The following is a 25899-nucleotide window of genomic DNA, read 5'->3' on the forward strand; positions in this document are numbered from 1 at the left end:
TGTTTATTGTTATCAATCCCCCCCCTGTGCCTTGCCATGAAGTCTCCCAATGGTTTTTCATTTTTGCTTGTTTCTTTTAGTCCTCCATTCTCCATTCCACAAGCGCTGACCTCTGAACCAAAATGCAGATGTTGGGCTGTTTAGATTGAAATGACTGGGCTGCAAATTATTACCACCACATTGAACACAAATAATTAGAAATAAGAGTTATATACTCTCTTGGAACTCATGCTGGACCAGCCTGTGAATTAACTGTTGCTTTTGCCTCAGGGGGTTGTACCTCATTATAAGTAGGTGTTTCCCAGATATTATTTGTTAATTTACAAAAATACCCTTCCGTCCCCTTCACACCACCACCCCCATTTCAACCAGACCCACCAACTTACAAAATAAATTTAGAGCTGAGAGTTATGTGTTCTTCTGAATTTATAAATATTTGGCAAGAATGTCACAAAGTACACCACAAACTAATATTACTGACTTCTCTTTTATTTTATTTATTTACTCTCACTCCTTTTAATCATGGACCCCTTTCTCAGGGAGTAATTCTGCCTGAGGACTTCAACACAATATTCCAAAACATTTAGAGCTGTCAGTCTTGGTTTGTGCTTCCGTGCTCCCTTTCTTTGTAAAGTATTTTTATTTCTCCATTACTAGATCTAGAAACATCAACCTCTGAAGCAGATTGTTTACTCAGTGTTATTTGCATTGAAGTGGCTTAGTTGCAAATTGCATACTGTGCTTACAATAAATCAATTTTTTTAAAGGCCACCTTTCGTCTAAACATAGATGCAGGTTTATATGCAGGATAGATCAACACTTTTCGTAAGTGGTCATGCCTGAGGTGATTTTATGAGCTGATAACTGCTGGACCAGAGATTTGCTCACCAGTAGCACGCAACAAAAACTTGGACACACGGTCTTATAATATTCAATGCTGCAAAGCAAAACACAGAGAACACCACCAAGTATCTGAACAACCAATGATTCGAATGGTCAGGCAAACATGTAAAATGGCCACCAACGTAACACTATTAGATTGAATTCCTAATTTAATCACCGTAGAAGCTTCAGCTTCTGAGAGTTAAAGTGCTTTTTCATGATGAAAGCTAAAATGTTACAGCAAGTGAGTAAATGTAAACTCCACTATATGTGACAGGCATCCTTAGTTTAACAATCACATGTGTAAATTGGCAGATCTGGGAGGTCTACTTCTGTCAGCCTACTTGAGGGCAATTTAATCCAGACCCTGTAAACTGCAATGCACTGTGAAAATACACGGACTTCAAAGTACATTAAACATGTCCTGGATATTTAATATTCTTTGTTCAAAGTCATTAATAGCATATTACTGTTAGGGGTATCACAATATTGTGAAGTATTGACGTATGCAGCATGTGTGGCCAATAATCATTGATATTATTTGACCAATGCAGAATTTATTCAACCTGCTTAAGTTTACATTATCATTTGCCTCTGGTTCTTCAAAGATTAACACCTAGTGATTCATGCATTCTTGGTAACAGTACATACATCGTAGAGCAGCAACAGTATTTGTACATAACCTCCACTGAAATCAATTAATCAGAAATAATTATCCAGGCATTAGACATTTTTTTCACAACAATAGGAATCTAGAATCAGATGTTCAATGCACAAGCCTAGAAACTGCCATGTATGATTTTGACATTAAGACGGGGCAGTTCGTCTCCCTAAAACTATATATGAAAGCCTGATTTAAAAAATAAACTAGAACTTCAGCTGTGAACATCATAGACCACTGTTGTGAGTTTCCTTGTGTGAGATTACACTGAAAGTGACAGTGTTGATTTCAGCACAATGTCCCCTATTTGATGGGCTTAGGGTGCCTACTGGTCAGTACTGAGGAGATGGACCAAATGGCCTGTTTACATTCTGCATGATTTTGTGTCTTGCAGTTCTCAGTTTGTAACTAGCATGATCTTTGTAGTCTGCTGTTAAAAGAACAAACCACGATACAATTAACGTTCTTCTACTTTTGTCGAGTATTGCTCATGAAGAAAAGGATACTGAAGTGATGGAAGAAAAAAATAGGAGATCTCCTAAGGATTCCAGGGACTAGGATAACCTCTGGTGAACAATGCCCATAACAGGATATTTTACTTCGGAGTCACGTGAGTGACTACGTGAAGAAGCCCGCCACGATGCATGCGTGTCATATCGCTTTCACGCTTGCGAAATGACAGGCGGGGTGGAGCGTTCCCCCGCAGCGGTAAGTTTGAAACTGCGACCTGCAGGTAAGTGATTTACTCTGCGGTAGTGTTTGTCCCCGCGCTGTTTTACACAGGGGGGGAAGCTGGAGAAAATAGTGTCCACAAGTGCTGCGAGTGAAGCTGGCTGGGGAGGACCGCGAAGTTGCAGGAGCCAGCAGCAGCTGAAGGCACAAACCCCGTAAGAGATCAGCTGTGCCGGCTTTTGGTCCCGCGCCGGCCAGAACACCACGGCCGGGCGGGAGACTATTCAGAATGGGGCCATCGACTTTTGACAAGTCGAAAACGGCAGGAGGCGAGGTGGAACGACGTTCCCCCGTAGCGACAATTTAAACCAGGACCTGCAGGTAAGAACTGCGGTCTTTTTGTGTTTTCCCATGCTGATTACAGGTGGAGAAACCAACGGGAAACAAAGAAAACAAAGTCTTCGACAAAGCTGGTGAGGGAGGACCGCGGAGCAGCGGGCAACCAGCAGCAGCCAGCGGCACTCGGATCACCGATAGTGGGATCAGCTGTGCCCAATGTCGCCTCCGCACCGGCCAGATCCACGCCGCCCGGCGGCGAGGCTAGACACAAAAACAAACAAGGTCGTGGACTCAGAGGAGTCCGACTTTGAACAACCGCAGGCGGCCAGCGACCGAGAGCGCTGGAGCCGGAAGGAGCGGTGTGTGAAGCATTTGCTCCAACATGACAGACTCTGGGAGATGGAGTCGGGTCACTGTGGGCCCTATGATAAACCCACAGCAGTACCTCTTGAAGGGCTGCACAGTGCTTCTACCTCATCAGAGGGGAGCACTGCGGGTCAGTTCTGGGCTGACCTGGAAGAGGGGTCCGCAGAAGGAAAGACAAGTGTGCAAGGGGTGCAGGAACGAGAGAACCTACTGGACTAATAAAAGGGACTCCAACAAAAACCCACTACAGCCAAAGACAGCACCCCTACGCACCCACCAGCAGAACTTGTGAAAGCTCGAAGGCCCGGTACTCAAAACATGAGTCTTTTTTAGGCCATGGCCCAGGCCGGCCTTCTTGGAAGATGCGGGGACCTCCAACGCCAACCAAACCGAAAATCCAGACACCAGCGCAACAACAGCAGCGAAGAACCTACAAAAAGAAGTAAACCTGCCACTGGTAACTATGGAGGTAGGTGGGTCTGGTTCCCTACAAAATACAGGGAGCATGGAGGTTGGGGGGAGATTACACTCTTTTCTGAATGCATGGAGCATGTTAACAACTGATACTTACATCTTAAGCAGTATCCAGGGATATACAATAGAGTTTATACAAAAGTACAGCCCTCCAGTTCAACATATACCGAACCGAATGTTCGTGCTTTCTGATAAAGAAAAATCAAAAGCACAAGCTGAACTGGAGCGGCTTTACGTAAAAGGTGTAATTGAGAAAACTCAACACGAACCATTAGAATTCGTGTCCAATATATTTACCAAAAACAAAAAAGATGGTGGTTGTCGCATCATCATAGATCTGACAAAATTGAATACATTTGTACAATATATTCACTTCAAAATGGAAACCTTTGTTACTGCTAAACAATTAATTTCCAAAGGTTACTTCATAGCCAGCATCGATTTAAAAGATGCTTACTATTCAGTGCCTATACGAGGTGACCACAGATGTTACTTAAAATTCAACTGGATGGGACAACTCTGGCAGTATAAAGCACTGCCAAATGAGTTATCATCAGCCCCAGGCTGTTCACAAAAATTTTGAAACCAGCCCTAGCGTTTCTACGGAAACATAAACACATGGTCATGGCATATTTAGATGACATACTCATTGTGGGCAAAACTTTGGAATTGGCCAAACAAACTGTAACAGCCACAAAACAGGTATTTGAAAAACTGGGATTTATTATCCATCCAGTTAAATCTAAACTAACGCCTTCCACTACTATGGACTATTTGGGGTTCACCATTGACTTAGTTCACATGTCGGTGACTCTGCCTAAGGGAAAGGCTAGAGATTTAATAGAGGCTTGCAATAACCTCATTGACATCAGCAAACCATCCATCAGATTGGTAGCAAAAGTAATTGGCAAAATGGTGGCTGCCTTTCCAGCCACACAATTTGGACCTCTACATTACCAAAACGTACAGAGAGCAAAAATACAAGCACTCTAAATTAATGCAGGTCACTTTGACAGACCTATGAAACTACCAATCAAAGCTAAAATGGAACTAAAATGGTGAATAGATAACATCTGGCTTTGTTCCAATCCAATCATTGTCAGTAACCCTTCCATGGTACTACAAACTGATGCCAGTGCACTTGGGTGGGGAGCCACCAATACCATCACCAGCTGTGGAGGTAGATGGACTGCTCAGGAGGCATCATTATTACTCACACTGGGCATAAACTACTTGGAAATGTTGGGTGCATTCCATGGCCTAAAGTCATATGGTACTGGGTCATATCACCAGCATGTTAGACTACAGATAGACAATACCACCCTCGTAGCATACATTAACCACATGGGTGGAAACAAATCGACATCATGTGACAATCTGGCTAATACAATTTGGCAATGGTTTATCCAGAGAAATATTTGGATATCAGCCACTTACCTACCAGGAAGACTAAATTTAGTGGCAGACACCAGGTCATGCAAATTTAATGAAAACACCGAATGGATGTTGAATAAAAAAGTATTTGCTGATATTACAACAAAATATGGGACACCAGATATCGATCTATTTGCATCCAGACTTAACCACCAGTTATCAAATTAGTTTAATGGGAACCAGGCCCTGGGGCAGCGGCGACAGATGCATTTTCGCTGCATTGGGGGAAATTGTTTATTTACGCATTCCCTCCTTTCTGCCTCATCAGTCGGGTATTAAGGAAAATACAACAAGACTCTGCGTCTGGTATTTTGGTAATACCCAATTGGCCTACTCAACCGTGGTTCCCAGTGGTATTAAACTTGGTATTAGAACCATGTATCACCATCCCACATAGACCAGATTTATTGCTACATCCCGTAACAAGGGATAGCCACCCATGTACTGGGATGTAGTGCCATAAAAACAACATCACCTACAGAGACATGAACATCCCGTCTGTTCTGGAATATCTGGCAGGCCTCCACTATGATGAGGGGCTCAGTTACATGCCATCAACTGTGCCAGAAGTGCCCTAACGACTTACCTATGGCAGGGGACAGAGCATTACTCTGTTGGGACTCACCCACTCGTAACAACACTTATGAGGGGAATTTTTAATACTAATCCCCCAAGAAACAGGTACTCCCAAATATGGAATGTAAGTATTGTCCTGAAGATGCTCAGGAATTGGTCTCCAGCAACAGCTCTGTCCTTACACAGACTGAGATTAAAAACAGTCATGCTAATGGCATTGGTCACAGCACAGAGGGTACAGCCACTGCATAAACTAAGACTGGACAACATGACTTCCTCAACAGAAAATATTACGTTTCATATCTATGAGTTAGTAAGCAGAACAGACAGGGATCAGCAGGCCTCAATATACAATTTAGGTCATACCCAACAGATGACCGTCTGTGTATAGTAAGACATCTGTCGCTATACATGGAGAAAACAAAAATCCTAAGAGGCAATGAGAAGGCACTTCTTGGTCAGCCACAAGCAACCACACAAAAGAGTGAAGGTCCAGACCATCTCAAGATGGCTGAAACAGGTGCTGACACAGGCTGGGGTGGATACTAATATTTTTAAATCTCATTCCACCAGGGCTGCAGCTATATCGGCAGCGATACAGTTGGATGTACCAATGGACCAAATCCTCAAGGCAGCAGGATGGTCTGGGGAAAAAACATTCCAATTATTTTACAACAAACCAGTAATGAAACCTGGGACGTTTGCAGAAACAATTTTAAGTTCTGTAAATTAATTTAAATCCATAAAAAGGGGTTATAATTTTGTGTTAATAAATTTTATGATTTCAATGTCGAATTCATGTCCAAATTATGTTAACACAATTCCTCCTACAGTCATCAAGGCAGACATGATGCATGGACTCGTTTCCACGGCATGAAATCACAGAGCTTTAAAATCTTCACGTAGTCACTCACGTGACTCCGAAGTAAAATAGTAAGATTAAACGAGAACTTACCAGTTTGAAATTTGATCTGTATTTTATGAGGAGTTACGATGAGGGATTACGTGCCCTCCGCTCCCACCCTTGATCATTTACTTAACTGGTATCTCTTCTCTAATCTTACTATGTTTAGTCATTACAGTTATCTGTGATTTCACACCGCTGCTTTGAAGAATGACACGCATGCGTCGTGGCGGGCTTCTTCACGTAATCCCTCATCGTAACTCCTCATAAAATACAGATCAAACTTCAAACTGGTAATTTCTCGTTTAATCTTACTATTATTTGTTCAAAGGGCCCAGAAAACTTCCACAGCTCAGTGGCACTGTTGCGCAGCTGGTAAAGCTGCTGCCTCACAATGTCAGAGACCCTGGTTTGATCATGATCTCGGGTGCTGGCAATGTGTAATTTGCACATTCTCCCTGTGACCGAGTGGCTTCTCTCTGGGTGCTCTGGTTTCTCCCACATCTCAAAATTGTGCAGGTTTGTAAGTTGTAAGACCTCTGTAAAAGTCTGTCTGTAGGTAGTGGATGAGAAGGTGGGATAGATAACATGAACTGATGTGGGCGAGTAATCGATGGTCAGCATAAACTTGGTGAGCCAGAGGGTCTGTTTCCATGCTGTATCTCTAAACAGAACTAACCTGCACTCTGGATAGGAAGTAGTCAGGGAGATCTGTATAATGACTTTCCTGTGATACAGGCAAATATTTGTGTCTAATCTGCTTGCCCTTATGAGCTGAAGGAAAAGTCACTTCTCCTTGAGTATTGAGTCCAGGTGAACTTTCTATCACCGCCCGGAGTCAAAAACTATGAGATGTGGCAGAAATCTGCAGCAGCCTGGAATGATATTGAGACTGGGAAGTTGAGAGTGACCATAATTCTTATATAACACATGTAAGGTTGTGTTTGAGGGGGTAGGAAGTCACAGATATTAGTGAGGTCAAAAAATGTTGTTCTTTAAACATCCTGGTTTCAAGGAATTAAGAATAGTAGAACCGTGCCTGCAACAAGATGTTATTCAGACAGATTGTAGTGGCTATACGGAATCAACTGTTAGAGGAGGTAGTTGGGACAGGTACTATAACAACATTTAAATGTCTTTTGGACATGGATTGGAAAGGTTTAGAGGGATATGGGGCAAATGCAGGCAGGTAGGACTAGTTTAGACAGGGCATCTTGGTCAGCAAGTTGGGCCAAAGGGTCTGTTTCCATGTTATGTGACTCTATGACCTAACCTGATTGGTTTGTGACTAAATAACTCCAGTGAGTGTGAAAACCTTATTGTAAGTAACAATTGTGTGCTGTAATACCGTGAGTGCTTTTCATAGCTGATGCACGTCCCTATTTTAAAATAATAATTAGGATTTTTTTAAATTTCTATCATCCTGAGGGGAAACTCTTTTTAGAAGTAATACCTATCAGAGGATGGTGGATTAGCCGCTGGCAATTTAAAAAACATTTAGTGTCATTGATTTTTCCAATATCAGCAAATCAATGTGGTTGCAAATCTTACTGCGGAAAAATACAAATAAGTTATGAGCTTGCAGCACGGAAAATCTCACAGCAGGCAATGTGCCTGTTTTCCAGCAAAGAATTTGAAAATAATGGTAAAATCAGGTCCTATGGGATCATGGTCATGGTCTGAATCAATGCTTAGATCCAGACCTCACTGTTAATGACTCCTTACATGACTTCTTACAACATTATTAAGCTGGAGGTAAGGAGAGTAAATTGGCAGCAGCTGTTATTGGCCAAGTCCACATCTGAAACGTGAGTTGTTTGAAGATCAGCTGATCAGAGTTCAAGACCAGAAAATGTCCAGTAAAGAGGACGGCAAGGATGGCAAGATAAAGGATCCTTAAATGATGAGAGCGGATAGAAATTTCAGTTTAAAAAAAGAAAAAGGTACCATATGTAAGATTTAGGAAGATGAAATCACAGGGCCTTTGAAGACTATAAAGAAAGCAGCAAAGATCGTATGTAGAGAGCTTAAACAACTAGAAAGGGCCAAGAAGTGACATGGATAAATCAGGTTAAAGAGAATCTCAAGGCATTTTATGCATATATTTAAAGCAAGAGTATAACTAGGTGGAGGTTATGATCACTCAAGGATAAAAGAGGGGATTTATGCTTGGAGTCAGAACATTAAAGTGAGCTGCTGAATGAATACTTTACATCAGTATTCTCCAAGAAGAAGGAGATGGAGGTTAGTGAGATTTGTGTAGGGTATATTAATCTGCGAGGGCACTCTAAAATCTTGGCAAAGGTGGTGTGGTTCTCTTGAAGGCCATTAAGGTGGGTAAATCCACAGGGCCTGACAGGATCTATCCCAGATTATTGAAAGAGGCAAGAGATGAGATTGCTGGGGCCTTGATTGTATTGTATTGTATTGTATCCTCGCTAACACACGTAAGGTCCTGAAGGACTGGAGGGCAGCCAACATTGGAAATTATAAGCAAGTGAGCCTTACATCATTGGTAAGGAAGAAATTGTTGAGATTTCTCAAGGATAGGATTTACTCGCATTTGGAGGACAATGGGATAATTTAGGACACACAGAATGGCTTCATCCAAGGCAGCTCATGTCTTCATAACTTGATTGAGTTTTTTGGGAGGTGATGAAAGTGATAAATGAGGGTAGGGCAGAGGATGTCATCTACATGAATGTTAGTAAGGCATATGACAAAGTCACTCACGGAGGATTTATCCTGGAAATCAAGATGATTGGGATCCATGGAGCATTGATAGTTTGGATTCAGAAGTGACTTATTCACAATGACAGAGGGTAGTGGTGGAAGGGTATCATTTTGCCTGGAGTCCTGTGACTAATGCTCAGTGCTGGGACCTCATTTGTTCATGATAAATATGAATGACTTGGACAAAAATGTGAATAGGTAAGATAGGTCTGAAGAAGGGTCTCGACCTAAAACGTCATCCATTCCTACTCTCCAGAGATGCTGCCTGTCCCGCTGAGTTACTCCAGCTTTTTGTGTCTACCTTCAGTTTTATCCAGCATCTGCAGTTCCTTCCTACACTAAGATAGTAAATTTGCAGACAACACAAGAATTGATGGAGTTGGGGGATAGCCAAGAAGGCTAAAGACAGAAATAAGACTGAGACTTTATCAGATATGGACAATTTAATTGGTTTAATCTGGGCAAGTGTGAGGTGTTGATCTTTGTGAGGTTAAATGTAAAAGAAAGTATAAAATTAATGGCAAGACCCTAATAGCATTAATGTACAGAAGGATCTTGTGGACCAATTTCATAGATCTTTAAAAGTAGCAACACTAGTAGATAAGGTGGTAATGATATGTCTGCCTTCATTGTCGGGGCATTGAGTATAAGATTCAGGAAGTCATTCGGAGCATTGTTTACAGTTCTGGTTGCCCCATTAAAGGAAGGACGTGGAAGATTTGGAGAGAGTGTAATTGAGGACATTGGCTGGATTAGAGGGCATTAGCTGTAAGGGGAATTGAACAAACTTGGGTTGTTTTCTCTGGAGTGTCAAAAGCTATGGCGAGACCTGATAGAGTCTGTAAAATTATGATAGGCCTAGAAAGGGTAGCCAGAATCATTTACAAAGAGTGTGGAAATTGTCTGTGACAAGTTGCCAGGGTGATGGTGGCTGCAGATACGACAGTAGTATTCAAGGGAATATGAAATGCCTTGTGGATATGTGGGGAATGGATCGATATGGATTATGTGTCGGCAGAAGGGATTAGATTAATTTGACATAATCTTCGGCACAGACATTATGGGACACAAGGTTGGTTCTGTGAGGATATTTTATATTCAATGTTGCTGAAGTTCTGTCCATTGAACAGTTCGTTAGGATTTAATCTCATCCTTGTACATCAATGTAACTTAATGCTTCCGGGGTGAGAGATTGCAACCTTAGAAACATAGAAACATGAGAATTAGGTGCAGGAGTATGCCATTCGGCCCTACGAGCCTGCACCTGCCTTCCCGTACCTGCCTTCTCTCCATACCCCCTGATCCCCTTAGCCACAAGGGCCACATCTAACTCCCTCTTAAATATAGCCAATGAACTGGCCTCGACTACACTCTGTGGCAGAGAGTTTCAGAGATTCACCACTCTCTGCGTGAAAAAAGTTCTTCTCATCTCGGTTTTAAAGGATTTTCCCTTTATCCTTAAGCTGTGACCCCTTGTCCTGGACTTCCCTAACATCGGGAACAATTTCCTGCATCTAGCCTGTCCAACCCCTTAAGAATTTTGTAAGTTTCTATAAGATCCCCTCTCAATCTTCTAAATTCTAGAGAGTATAAACCAAGTCTTCCAGTCTTCACGTGGTTCACCCTGTATCGACTAATGCAATCAACCCAATGTGTACAAATAAAAGATCAAATGAAACAAGTTGTCCTACAACTTTAGGCTCTGCACGCCATATGCAAGAAGAAGACTTGGTGCTTCCAACAACAAGCATTTCGGTGCAATCCACCAAGTGCCTTAAAAAAATATCCAGGAGTATGGATTCAAAGGGTCCCAACTGTACACACTGTTCCAGAAAAAGGTTCCACACAGGCACCATATTCTTAAAAAAACAATGAAATGCAGATCACCAATTCAAAAGAAAGTAAGGAAACACTCATCTCCGTCACACCAATGCCAGATTCAGAACTAACTTGAATAAACATAGAAAATATATTTTTTTTTGTGGGACAGATTTGTATATTCAATGTACTTAAAGTATTCCAAAGGCCTTTTCTTTTAAAGGTGTCATTTTAGGACCTATGTCTGCACTAGATGTTGCTGGATTTTCCTCTCATTTGCAGAATATGTACGTTTCTTTAAACCCAGGCACCATCTGTGACAACCATCGCTCTGATCTTGAACTTATCATTTCATCCAACTGACAACAGAAAGAACTCAGAGATCCAAAGAAAACTCTCAGTTGAAATTGTTTTAAGTGTCCAACTTATTACTACATTGAGCTCCATGCAATGTCATTTTAAAAGCTTGGAAAGAATTATTGTAGGCAATATAAAAATGGTAAATTAGGTGAATAGAGTACACATGGTTTGCTCAGACCCAATTACTGGCATGACCTAAGCAATCAATTGCATAAAAGTTTCAAGATCGAGGTCACTTTCAAGTACAGTGTGTTATTTTTAAAATAGTTTCATCTGTGAGTATCCCTCTTTATTTGTTTCAAGTAACTTATTTGAATTTCAACAATTAGTAAGTTCATGCATGTCAGCAGGCTGCTATCGGTCCTTTCGGTCTCAATTATGGACACAGTGATGTGTAGACAAGCAGGCGTGGACAAGTACACACACTTCACCAGTTTTCCTACACAAGCATGACTGAAAATAAAGGAGTTAACAATGCAGTTAAGCATAGGGTTTATTTTTCATTAAATCCAAGTTGTGTTTCTTTTTCTGATCAAAGAGCTGACTGACCTTTAACCAATGACTGGTCAACCATAAAAATGTGCAATCACAACGAGTTCATTTATTTAATGAGCTATTCAATTTGTGCACACCATTAAGCAATTGGATCCTCGACTTCCCCATCGGCAGATCTCAATCAGTGCCGATTGCAAACGCCTCCTCCTCTCCGCTGGCCATCAGCACATAGATGCCTCCGGGCTGGGTGCTTAGTCCTCTGTTCTGCCCTCTCTGTATCCATGACTGTATAGTTAAACCCAGCTCAAGCACTATATTCAAATCCACCGACGATACCACCATCATTGGAGGAATAACGGGGAATGCAGAATCAGAGTGCAGATCAATAATCTGTTTGAATGGTGCCAGAAGGACAAAGGACATTTATTGTCACATACACCAATTGGTGTAGTGAAGTTTGAGTTGCCATCTGCAGCACACCAATAAAAATAAAACACAACATTAAAGAATTTGACATTAAACATAAAAACATCCCCCCACAATGGTTCCCACTGTGAGGGAAGGCAGCAAAGTCCAATCCTCTTACTCATGTTCACCCATGGTTGGGGCCTATTTGAGGCCTACGCGCTCGCCGCAACGGCGGACCGATGTTTCAGGCCTTCTCGCTGGATTGATGGAACTCCGGTGTCGGAAGAATACTTCCAGCGGCCTGGAGTGTCTGGAACGGCCGCTTGCTGTCAGAGACCGCGGCTCCCGATGTCCACAGGCCATGCTGGTCGGAGCTCCAACACTGGCGATCTTGGCGATAGATCCCAGGCTCCGCGGTGTTTAAACTCAGTGCCACCCGCAGCTGGACGCTCCGCGACCACAGCTCCGCGATGTTGGAGTCGGCGGTCTCAGCACTCTGGAGCTTACCACACAGCGCCCCGGGTAAGGAATTGCCCACTCCGCTATGGTGCTTCAGCGCTGCGCCGCCGCCGAGGATTGAGGAGATTACTCACGATCATACAGGCGACACCCTGGCGACATGTCGTGGGGTGAAGCCTGTATGGTCGTGAGTAGTCGCCCAAAGAGTCGTACCTTGTTCTGGTCTCTGCTGGATTTTCAACATGTTAAATATTTTTCGGCGACCTGTAACGATCTATGACGGGTGCCGGCAGTCGCCGAAAAAGTCGCGTAAATGGGACAGGCCCTTAAATCACTATCACTTTCTGTCTCCCACAATAAATGTTTCTGCTTGCAGTTAGAATCTCTTCAAATATTGTTCCTATTTTGTTGTGCTGCCAAAATTCATTCATCCAATGCTAACTTATTCCCTACAAACATGTAAATGGTTTGGGTATGCAACACTTGTTAAACCATAAAAATACTTGTAAAATCAATTATTTAAATCAGTAAAGTCAAACGCTCTGTAATCCAACCACTGATATGTATTTTTAGTACTTACTTAGCTGAGTAGTCATGTCAGAATACTAAAAGAACTATTTATGTACGAAGGTTATAACTCAACCTTCACTCCTTAAATATGTAATTTGTATGTATATACTGCAGAATATTTATGTTTTAATTAGATTATCTCTAACCAAAAATCCAACTTGTTTCAACCTTGAAAATTACTGATTCAAACTACCACTCGAGTATTGATATTGGAACAAAAAGATGTCTGGTTTGCATTTGAGTTTTAGCAGTTTAGGTTTTGTGGTCGACAAACCAATGTACAACTACCTGGCATGCTTTAGGGTTGTTGTATGATGTACCATGTCCATTTTGGTCATTGGACTGTCTTTGCAAATTTCACGTGGCCCAAGACCTTTGATGTTACTTGACCATTGGTTGGAGAAGAGGAGAAGAGCAGTTGGGCGGCATGGTGGCGCAGTGGTGGATTTGCGGCCTACAGCACCAGAGATCCGGGTTCAATCCTGATCACAGGTGACGTCTATATGAAGTTTGTATGCTCTCCCTGTGACCACGTGGGTTTTCACCGAGTGCTGCAGTTTCTCCCACATTCTGAAGACGTGTTGCTTTGTGGGTTGGTTGGATTCGAAGAAGTTTTAAATTGGCTCTGGTGTGGGATAGTGCTAGTGCGCAGGGTGATCTCTGGTCAGCACGGACACGGTGGGCCGGAGGGCTTGTTTCTGCGCTGTATCTGTAAACAAAACTAAGCTAAACAAAACATTGCTACCTGCGTTCTTTCAGATGTTGCAAAGCACACAAAGGAAAGTACAGCATCAAGATTCAAAGTCAGGTCTGGGTATTCAGATAAGAAATGACTAGCAATTGGGGAAAACTTGGCTCAAGCAGAGCTGGTGTTGAGTATGAATGGATGGGTGCCGTACATCATGGACCTAATAGACCCCGAAGTACTGGGTAGAAGATTGGTAGTACATTGGGAGGAAGTTAATGATATTGAGCTGGCAGTTGATGATGAGTCATGGGACCTTCAAAATTTAGTAATTCAATGGCTTGGGTCAGGACAACCTGGCACTAGGAATTAAACTAAAGGATAGATCACAGTTGTGGAGCAAGAGGAGCTGTCAGATATAATTAGGATCAAGGCTACAGAGGAGTTAAAGGTGAGGATTCCATAAATCAAGATGTAGTTTAAATAGGACTCATTGTTGTTTGGCAAGAAAATTGGTAGTGAGTGAGCAGGGTTTCCTGCAAGTTAGGACACATGTAACAGAACAAGAGAAGTTGCCAGAATTGTTTTGGAAATAGTCGGTCTATAAGTAACAAAGCAATGAATGAGTTGTTTTGTCGTAGATAAACTGAGATAGAGTTGAGAGACAAACTAAAGCTAAAAATAGACCACATGACAGGAATATATGATCCAAAGTGCATTTCAAATGAATTTTCACATCAAGATTACGAGATGTGTGCTTTAACCTGTGTCAGCTTTGAATGAATGTTAGGGTTGGTGGTCATGGAATGGAATTTGCAAAAGATATGTATTTAGAATCCCTAAAGGGGCTGTCCCACTTGGGCGACCTAATTGGCGAGTTTAGAAGAGTTTGGCAAAATGACATGTTGAAGACCTCCTTCGACCTCCTTCGACTATGTTGAAGGCATCGACTAACTTTGAATAGCTACGACTAACTTCGGGAAAATTGGGCACCGAATAGTTGAGAGTGAAGACGACCTCCTTCGATCTCCTTCGACCTCCCTTCGACAATGATGAAGACTTTCTACAACTACCTTTGACTACCTTCGACTACCCTCGATTACTATGACTAACATGCTGACCTACTACGACCTACTACGACTAAACCTACGAGTAAAAAAATATATAGATTTTTCCATGGCAACCTTTTTTTACTCACGGGCATTTTTTAACATATTGAAAAAACGCCATGACCTAGCTGAGGCCTCGAGTACGCGGAGACCACTCTTGAGTATGAAGGAGAGTTACGAAGACCTCCTACAACCTCGTGTCGATCATGCTGCGAGTATGAGTCGAGGGCAAAATCACCAGAACTCTCGGATCAGGTCGGCCAATTGGGACATTACTTAGTTAGAAATATCTGGATTGCTACATGTCATGCAAGCATTTAACAATGTTTGACAAACTTTTGACAAACATTTGACAATAAAGAGGCATGATTTGGAGTGCTTCAGCTATGAGGAATAATTGGATAGATTGGGTTTGTTTTTCTTGGAGCAGGGATGACTAAGGTGATGAACTAAGGTGATTGAGGTACATAAAACTATGCTGGATGAAGGTAGGATAGATAGTGAGAGACTTTTCCCCTTTGCAGAAATGTCTGAAACCAATGGCATAAGTTGAAGGTAAGGAGCATGTGATCTGCAGGGCACACGAGGAAGATCTTTCTCACCAAAAAGGTGGTTGAAATTTAGAATGCATTTTCTGAGGGAGGGGTGGAGGCAGGTACCTTGACAAAATTTTAGAAATATTTAAATGAGCACTTGAAATGCCATGGCATTGAAGGATAGAACAAAGTGAAGGAAAATGGGATTGATATAGAGAAAGAGGCATCACAGGTAGATAAGGTAGTCAAGAAGGCTTTCGGCACATTGGCCTTCACCAGTCAGGGTATTAAGTAGAGAAGTTGGGATGTTATTTTGCAGCTGTACATGGCACTGGTGAGGCCACAAATGGAGTATTGTGTTCAGTTTTGATCACCCAACTATGGAAAAGATGTTGTTAAACTGGAAAGAGTGCAGAGGAGATGTATGAGGATGATACCAGGACTTGAGGACCTAAACTTTAGGGAGAGGTTGGGCAGGTTTGTACTATATTCCTTGTAGTGTAGAAGGATGAAAGGAGATAATGAGGGGAATAGATACAGTGTAGTCTTTACCCAGAGTAGGGGAATCATGCACTAGGAGATATATGTTTAAGGTGAGTGGAAATATTTAATAGGATTTTTTTTTCCACAGAGTGGTGGGTATATGGTATGAGCTACCTGATGAGATAGTTGAGGCAGAAACTATAACACATTTAAAAGACATTTGTACAGGTACATGGATAGGAAAGGTTTAAGTGGGATATGGGCCAAATGGGAACGTGAGACTAGTGTAGATAGAGTACCTTGGTCAACATGGGCAAGCTGGGTCGAAGGGCCTGTTTCCATGTGGTATGACTCTATAAGAGATATACTGGATGGTCAGAATAAACTCCTTGGGCTAAAGGTCCTGATTTTGTGTTGTAAGACTTTTATGAGCCCAATTGTTGTGAAATAGAACTTGGTATCTTAACACACATGACAATTGATGCCACATGTTCAGATGGTGTTTCAAAGGACAGGATGTAAATAAGGAAAAAAAGAGTTAAAGATGGGTTTTGAGAGAAACAGAATGCAACAGTTTGGCTGCTGAATGTGAATTAAACTTAAATAAACAAAGCTGCTAATTTTATTAATAGATTTAAAGATCATTGTTTAGTTCCGTCCACTTGGGATCAGATTGGATTGATTAAAATATAATGCTCTATTTTATGAAATAATTTATTGGTAATCTGGAAATATACAAATCTAAGCAAACAATAAAATGCTGGGACCATGTTCTTCATCATCAGACGGTACTCTGCATTCTATTGTCAGAAAGTCACTTGAATTCCATTGACCATTTTTATTACACCTGCTGGTGAGAATTAAGAAGTTTCCAGTAAACAGCTTCTTAAACAGAGATTAAGTTCAATCAGAACAGGGCATGTTTGGATCAAATGTCCTTTTCACACAATGCTATATTTTACGTTCGAGTTGCACTCGATAGAGTATCAAATTGGGCAGGATGTCAAAATTGACCCCAACCCAGCCCTTTCCCACCAAACAAATTAGGTTAACATTAGATTGTTGTAGTGATAGCATATTTGTAGGTGAATTAGTTTAGTACATATCTATCCAGCTGCAATCTGTCACTTGTGTGTGCTCTCTGGAATACCAGTCAGATTAGTGGAGCAACTGGCCAGTCACGCAAAGCAGGGTATGTGATAAATACCAAGGATAATTATGCAATAATATGTGAACAAGCCTTATTCAGAATTTGATCTATAAACAAAAATAATTTGTACCTCAGGAATCAAGTGCAGATGAAAACTATATAAACCATATAACCATATAACAATTACAACACGGAAACAGGCCATCTCGACCCTTCTAGTCCGTGCCGAACACATAATCTCCCCTAGTCCCATATACCTGCACTCAGACCATAACCCTCCATTCCCTTCCCATCCATATAACTATCCAATTTATTTTTAAATGATAAAAACGAACCTGCCTACACCACCTTCACTGGAAGCTCATTCCACACAGCTACCACTCTCTGAGTAAAGAAGTTCCCCCTCATGTTACCCCTAAACTTCAGTCCCTTAATTCTCATGTCATGTCCCCTTGTTTGAATCTTCCCTACTCTCAGTGGGAAAAGCTTTTCCACGTCAACTCTGTATACCATGACATTTAATATAAATAGGAAATATTGCCAAGATTTTGTATTTCTGTTTTGAGACATATGAGATGCTATATAATCTCAAGTCTCAAAACAAAAATGCAGTCTTTTACAATAGAACTTAAAGGGCCTGTCCCACGTACACGACTTTTTCGGTGACCACCGGCACCTGTCATAGGTCGTTGCAAGCGAAACATAGAAACATAGAAACATAGAAACATAGAAATTAGGTGCAGGAGTAGGCCATTCGGCCCTTCGAGCCTGCACCACCATTTAATATGATCATGGCAGATCATCCAACTCAGTATCCCGTACCTGCCTTTTCTCCATACCCCCTGATCCCCTTAGCCACAACGGCCACATCTAACTCCCTCTTAAATATAGCCAATGAACTGGCCTCAACTACCCTCTGTGGCAGAGAGTTCCAGAGATTCACCACTCTCTGTGTGAAAAAAGTTCTCCTCATCTCGGTTTTAAAGGATTTCCCCCTTATCCTTAAGCTGTGACCCCTTGTCCTGGACTTCCCCAACATCGGAAACAATCTTCCTGCATCTAGCCTGTCCAACCCCTTAAGAATTTTGTAAGTTTCTATAAGATCCCCTCTCAATCTCCTAAACTCTAGAGAGTATAAACCAAGTCTATCCAGTCTTTCTTCATAAGACAGTCCTGACATCCCAGGAATCAGTCTGGTGAACCTTCTCTGCACTCCCTCTATGGCAATAATGTCCTTCCTCAGATTTGGAGACCAAAACTGCACGCAATACTCCAGGTGTGGTCTCACCAAGACCCTATACAACTGCAGTAGAACCTCCCTGCTCCTATACTCAAATCCTCTTGCTATGAAGGCCAACATGCCATTCGCTTTCTTTACTGCCTGCTGCACCTGCATGCCTACCTTCAATGACTGGTGTACCATGACACCCAGGTCTCGCTGCATCTCCCCGTTTCCCAATCGGCCACCGTTTAGATAATAATCTGCTTTCCCGTTTTTGCCACCAAAATGGATAACCTCACATTTATCCACATTAAACTGCATCTGCCAAACATTTGCCCACTCACCCAGCCTATCCAAGTCACCTTGCAGTCTCCTAGCATCCTCCTCACACCTAACACTGCCCCCCAGCTTAGTGTCATCCGCAAACTTGGAGATATTGCCTTCAATTCCCTCATCCAGATCATTAATATATATTGTAAATAGCTGGGGTCCCAGTACTGAGCCTTGCAGTACCCCACTAGTCACTGCCTGCCATTGTGAAAAGGACCCGTTTACTCCTACTCTTTGCTTCCTGTTTGCCAGCCAGTTCTCTATCCACATCAATACTGAACCCCCAATGCCATGTGCTTTAAGTTTGTATACTAATCTCTTATGTGGGACCTTGTCGAAAGCCTTCTGGAAGTCCAGATACACCACATCCACTGGTTCTCCCCTATCCACGCTACTAGTTACATCCTCGAAAAATTCTATAAGATTCGTCAGACATGATTTACCTTTCGTAAATCCATGCTGACTTTGTCCAATGATTTCACGACTTTCTAAATGTGCTGCTATCCAACATGTTGAAAATCCAGCGGCGACCAGAACAAGGTACGACTACTCACAACTATACAGGGTGTCCCCGCGATATGTCGCCATGGTGTCGTTTATATGGTCGTGTGTAGTCTCCTAGTCACCAAAAGAGTCGTAACATCTTTCTAGTCGCCGCTAAATTTTCAACATGACGGGTGCCGGCAGTCGTCGAAAAAGTTGTGTAATTGGGTCAGACCCATAAGTCTTTCCAGAGCAGGGGGGAAACAAAATATTGCTGATGGAGTACCTAAAGAAGAGTTGGTGAGAGCTTGATAAGCTTCTGAGCACAGGGGAATGGAAGGGGCAGAGAAATTTTGGTATGGAACCCAGTAGAACAAGGTTTATGGTAAAAGGAATAGTCAGCAGTGGAGGAATGAAGATTACATTTTAGGCATTACCTATGACCAGAAAATAAATAGGTTTGGTTGGAATTGTGGTGTTGAAGGAAGTCTCCAGGTCTGTTGGAACATGGCTGTGAAAGCCTTTAATGTTTAGGACAAGGAGTTTAACATACGCAGATAGGACATAGAAGCCGGATAAGAACATATGGTGCCGCTAGTTCAATCCATTATTCAGTAAGATTATGGTTGGTTTTTCACCTCATCACCACTTTCTAGTCGAACTCTGTATCCTCTGATCCCCTTAATAACTAAAAATCTATAAATATCTGCCATATATTTTCATCAATTGAGCTTCCAAGGCCTTCTTGTGTACATAGGTTTAAGGATTCACAATTCCATTGATGAATTCATTTCTTGTCTCTGTCCTCAATGTCCAAGACTTTATAATCAAATTGTTTTATTCCCTAACCATGGAAAACATTATCCCCAGATTACCCATTTCACTACACAATATTATCACATTAGATATGTTTTATTTTTTTAATTTAATTTTCCTTCACAATTTCACACTAATTGGTTTAAAACATTGATTAAAGCCTGTATTAAATATTCAATTCAATCCAATTGAATACTTATCCCAGCCTGATTGAAATGGAACCATTGTAAGAAAACCAGTCCTTATTTCCAAAGTGTTCCAAGATTTGAAACATGTCACAGACCATGCATTCAATTCTCTGAGTTTACTTGTCTTATATTAATTAGCACATGGTTGAGGTAGTAATCTATAGATTATCACCTTTAGTAGTTTTAATTTGGACCTTTGTTGTTTATATCCATCAGTTGAACGTACTTTCTTATTTTATCCATGGTTCCACCAGGGACCATGAAAACTGAATCATACTAATCCAGGTCTGAAGAAGGGTTTCGACCTGAAACGTCACCCATTCCTTCTCTCTAGAGATGCTGCCTGTCCTGCTGAGTTACTGCAAATGTTTGTGCCCATCTTTGGTTTAAACCAGCATCTGCAGATCCTTCTTACACATTGAGTTCCTTTACATTAAAGACTGTGTTGCAGTGAGCAGAAACATAGCCTTCAGCAACCACACTTGCAGAGAAGTGTATCTTTGATCCTTACAAGCAATTGCCCATTATTACTACCGTTCTGTTCACTCCCCTTAACATGAATAGTACCTCCATATTTTGGTCAGTTTGCTTATCCACCCTTCATTCTTTGTTCTCATCCACACAGGATGCAGGTATCATGCAGAGGAAGAAATAATGCAGTAGCACTGACAGCACAGTGGCTTAGCTGGTCAAGCTGCTGCCTCATAATGCCAGAGAACTGCGTTTGATCCTGATCTTTCTGTGGAGTTTGCACATTTTTCCTGTGATCACCTGAGCTGATATCAGATCTTCAATTAATGTTGTAGTCTAATCCTCACTGCCTCATGTCCCTTTAAATATGCAATCCCTTTCTTCAAATCTACAATCAGATTATAACACCTCTGATTTTCCTCGGAACCATTCCTTGGCTGCTGTTTGCTGCCAAAAATCCCAGTAGACATCTGCTATTATATCTATTGATCCACCAGGGATTAGTTGCCTATTGGAAGTCCACCTCAAAGTCCATCCTGAAGTGGGAACTGAGGAGAATTCATGGAATCAGAAGAAGCTATAATTGATGTCAAATGCATTGAGCATATACAGGATATCTTTGCTGCTGCATTATGTGTCAAAGGAGAAATATAAGCAACTAGAGGATGAAAACTGGAGATAGACACAAAAAGCTGGAGTAGAATAGAATAGTTTCTTTATTGTCATTGTAACATGGGCCATGTACAACGAAATTTAAAATGTCAGCCAGTCAGTGCAGCATTCAAACATTTCTAAAGCTAACGAAACATCCACGGTAAAATAATAAAGATAAGCAAATAAATAAAAATCACAGACAAAGCACGCATACACACCCAACCCTCCATCCTTCTGTCGATTTCACCGTTACCACAGTCCCTTAGTCTGTATCGCCCCTGCGTTCCTTGGCGGCCACATTTAGTGCTTTTATAGCAGTGGGGTAAAAACTGTTTTGTAGTCTATTTGTCCTTGTCCTTGTGGATCTGTACCGTCTGCCTGACGGCAACAGTTCAAACAGGGAGTGTCCGGGGTGGGAGATGTCCTTTATTATATTCTGGGTTTTTTTGGTGCAGCGGGAACTGTGTAGGTCCTCCAAGGTAAGGAGAGGGCAGCCGACAATCCTCTGGGCGTTGTCAATGGCCCTCTGGAGCGCTTTCCTCTGAGCCACTGTGCAGCTGGTGTACCACACGCATACACAGTATGTTAGTATGCTCTCAATGGAGCACCGATAAAAGGACAGCAGCAGCCTCTGAGTGATGTTGTTCTTCCTGAGCACCCGCAGGAAGTGCAGTCTCTGCTGGACCTTTTTCAGCAGCGCAGTGGTGTTCACGCTCCACGTCAGGTCCTCCTCAATGTGGATTCCCAGGAAGCGGAAATCCGCCACCCTCTCTACACAGTCCCCTCTGATGGTCAGTGGTACCATGTCCGTTTTGTTTTTCCTGAAGTCTATTATTACCTCCTTCGTCTTTGAGGTGTTGAGGAGCAGGTTATTTTCTTCGCACCACACTGTCAGCTGCTCCACCTCATCCCGGTAGGCGTACTCGTCCCCCGCGGAGATGAGTCCCACCACTGTAGTGTCATCCGCAAATTTGACAATGGTGTTGCTGTGGTGGGCGGGGGTGCAGTCATGCGTGTAGATGGTGTAGAGCAGGGGGCTCAGTACACAGCCCTGTGGAGAGCCGGTACTGAGGCTGAGGGCCGTGGATGTGTGATGGCCCACTCTGACTCTCTGGCTTCGACCCGACAGGAAGCTATTTATCCACGTACAGGTACAGGTGGAGTGTGGAAGTCCCAAGTCCCCCAGTTTGTCCACCAGTTTGTGGGGAAGGATAGTATTAAAAGCAGAGCTGTAGTCCACAAAGAGCATCCGCACGTAGCTCCCCCGCTGCTCCAGGTGAGACAGTGCAGCATGGAGAGCTGTGGCTACAGCGTCCTCTGTGGATCTATTCGCTCTGTACGCAAACTGGTGGGGGTCAAAGCTTCGGGGCAGAAGTGATGTGATGTGACCCCGGACCAGTTTTTCAAAACACTTCATCACCACTGGTGTGAGTGCGACTGGCCGGTAGTCGTTGAGGCTGGAGATGTTGTTTTTTTTGGGCAAGGGGACTATGGTGGAGGATTTCAGACAGGGTGGAACAGTGGACTGGGCCAGAGACTGGTTAAAAATCCTCGTCCAGACTCCAGCCAGCTGGTCTGCGCAGTCCTTCAACACCCGTCCAGAGACGCCGTCCGGACCAGTAGCCTTCCTTGGATTGATGGCCCGCTGAGTAACTCAGCGGGACAGACTGCATCTCTGGAGAGAAGAAATGGGTGATGTTTCGGGTCGAGATCCTTCTTCACACAAGATGAAAACTAGAGTTAGAAATGCAAGAGAGAGAGAATTGTACCACAAGGGTAAACTATCAATGAGAGATGCTGGGGAAGAATGACCAATTGAAAACATCAAAGACAATGGAAGAGTTGAGGCTCTTTAGGTTTTTCGCAGACGTTGGTTCATTTCATTTTGATCATTCCAGTGATCAGTGCAGTCCGTGTGTGATGAATGGAAATGACAGACTTTGGGGTCTCAAACAACAAACGGCAGGTTGTAGATACAGGTAAGCATAATACCAGCGGCGGCACAGTGGCGTGGTGGTAGAGTTGCTACCTTACAGCTCCAGAGACCCGGGTTCGATCCTGATTGTATGTGCTGTCTGTAGAGAGTTTACACATTGTTCCGGTGACCGTGTGGGTTTTCTCTGGGCGCTCCGGTTTCTTTCCACATTCCAAAGATGTGCGGATTTGTAGGTTACTTGGCTTCTGCAAATTGTCCCTGGAATGTAGGATAGAACTAGCATGAACGGGTTAATGGTCGACACAAACGCGGTGGGCCGAAGGGCCTGTTTCACGCTGTATCTCTAAACTAAACTAAACTGAACTAAATACCAACCAGCAAGGCTTCACAATGTACGTCCCAAAAATCACAGATCTCCCTCCTAATAATGTAGTTTGTAGCTGGCCCTACTCCACAACATAATTCTGTACAGATTCTGGAATATGGGGGAGAGCTACAGCTGACTGGCATCGACTGATCTCCTCCTGGTCATTGCCTGTGAGCCTCAATATGTTGCCTAATTTTAACATTGCAACAAAGCTGTTGTAAGCCACCACTAGATGAAACTGCTGGCATCTCTTCAATTTGCTGGCTTGGTGTTGCTGGATACATTGTTAACTACAACCAGAATCATGATCACACAGTGTATATCTGTTACCACCTTCTCCTTTGAGACTAATTAAACACTCATCACATTTTTAACCAGAGCCTGTCCATATCTCACACTAGTGATCTACCTTTGCCTTTGTCTTGCAATATTCCTCCACAAGATTACTTTTGATGTCTTAAGTTTCATGCATTGTCTGTTTGGGCAGGCTCCCAATGCAAGCAAACATTCAAACTTAAAAGGATATCCTTCCTGAACAAAAATATACAATAAATAAAAAATGTGTTATTTTAAGGACCATTGTAATAAAATGCCGTTTATCCGGTGTGTACAGATCTCTGGTGGTGCTGGACAGACAGATTTTCAGGATTATTCAATGCTATTCTAATGAACACTCTAACACTTTTAATATACTTTTGTGTTAGATATTACACAGTAGAATAATACATTTTCCAAGAAAACCGGTAAACATAAAGAAAGCGGGAAACGGGTCCTGGTTGAGTTTAAATGAAGCACAAGACCCAGTATCTGGTAAACCAGATGCTGAGCCATGATGTTATCTGAGCAATCAGAAGGTGGATTATTGGGATTTGACTGTGTGTCTTAATACAATAAAGAGATTACATTTTAATTTCTAGACCATTCACTACTGTTAATCCTGCCCAGATTTCTTGGGAAACTATGCAATAAATTTTAATACCTTGTTTTCCATCTGCATACAACTTTCTTGTTGAAGTTAGAAATTCTTTTATGCAGCAGAAAGTTTTTGTGTCCAATGCAATCACATTTAATCTGAAGCACAATCTCTAATTGTGATCAGGTTCTTAGAGCACAGGTGGAAGTCCTCTGGAAATTCAACCTCGTCTCGCCATCGTTATGGCATGCAGGTAAAAAAATGCCATTGGGCGTGGGGAATGACATCAAAGGACTCAGAAACACATGTTGACATTATCTGTGCAAAATTGTTCTACATATTCAAGGACAATGGATAACATATTCCACACAAACTGCAGAAAGCCTCAGTTATGTTCAAATTAATTGGGTTTAGGTTTAGGTTCAACTTTGTATTGTCACATCTACCCAAGTACAGTGAAAAGCTTTATTTTGCATGCTTTTCTAACAGATCAGATATACCATATATCAATACAATCAGTTCAAGCTCAAGTACAGTAGGTAGAACAAAGGGGAAGATACAGAGTGCAGATTATAGTTCATAGTTTTGTATTGCATTGTAGCAAACCAGGTGAATCAAAGAAAACCCTAACTTATGAACGAACCATTCAAAAGCCTGATAATGGATGGCAAGAAGCTGTTCCTGAGTCTGGCAATGCGTGCTTTTAAGCTTCTCTATCTACTGCTGGGTGGGATCAGGGAGAAGAAGGAATAACTGGGGTGGGACAATTCTTTGATTATGTTGGCTGCTTTTCCAAGGCAGTGTGAAGTGAAGATGTCAATGGTCGTCATGCAGAGCAAATTGTGGGACGTCTGGTCTGTGTGATGGACTGGGCACCTTCTCTTCCCATGACTTAGTTATTGAAAGCAATGAATTAGTTAAATCAGTTGTTTGAAATCCTTATGTTCAATATGTTCCAATCGTGGTCTCACCACTTGACATTGAAATTCATTTTTGTACCTGCACATATGACATGCATGTTAATGCAAAGAAACATACTGTAGATTGTTAAAAATATATATATTTTCATCAACCTGCTGCCATGATATTTAATGAAGATCCTTTATCAGACTTAGTGTCCTTCCCTGCCGTTTCCCTACCTAATTGTTGCCAATATTCCAAAGAAAAGTGAAGAAGCATGCCGCTGTAAACTGTTGTCAGTCAGGGGATTCAATTGGAAATGGACAGGTGGGACAACCAGCCAGAAGTTCACGTCAGGAAGAATGGAATTCCCGGTTTTCTTGCTTTTTGCATGCTCTTATCTCCAGAGTATGGGATTGGAGGAAGTGAGGAAACATGGTCAATAAACTGTGGATAGGCACACTCACACATTCACCTCATAATACGAGTCCTTCCCAATGTCATG

Source organism: Leucoraja erinacea, chromosome 10, assembly GCF_028641065.1.
Source record: "Leucoraja erinacea ecotype New England chromosome 10, Leri_hhj_1, whole genome shotgun sequence".
In the NCBI taxonomy this organism is placed as follows: Eukaryota; Metazoa; Chordata; class Chondrichthyes; order Rajiformes; family Rajidae; genus Leucoraja; species Leucoraja erinaceus.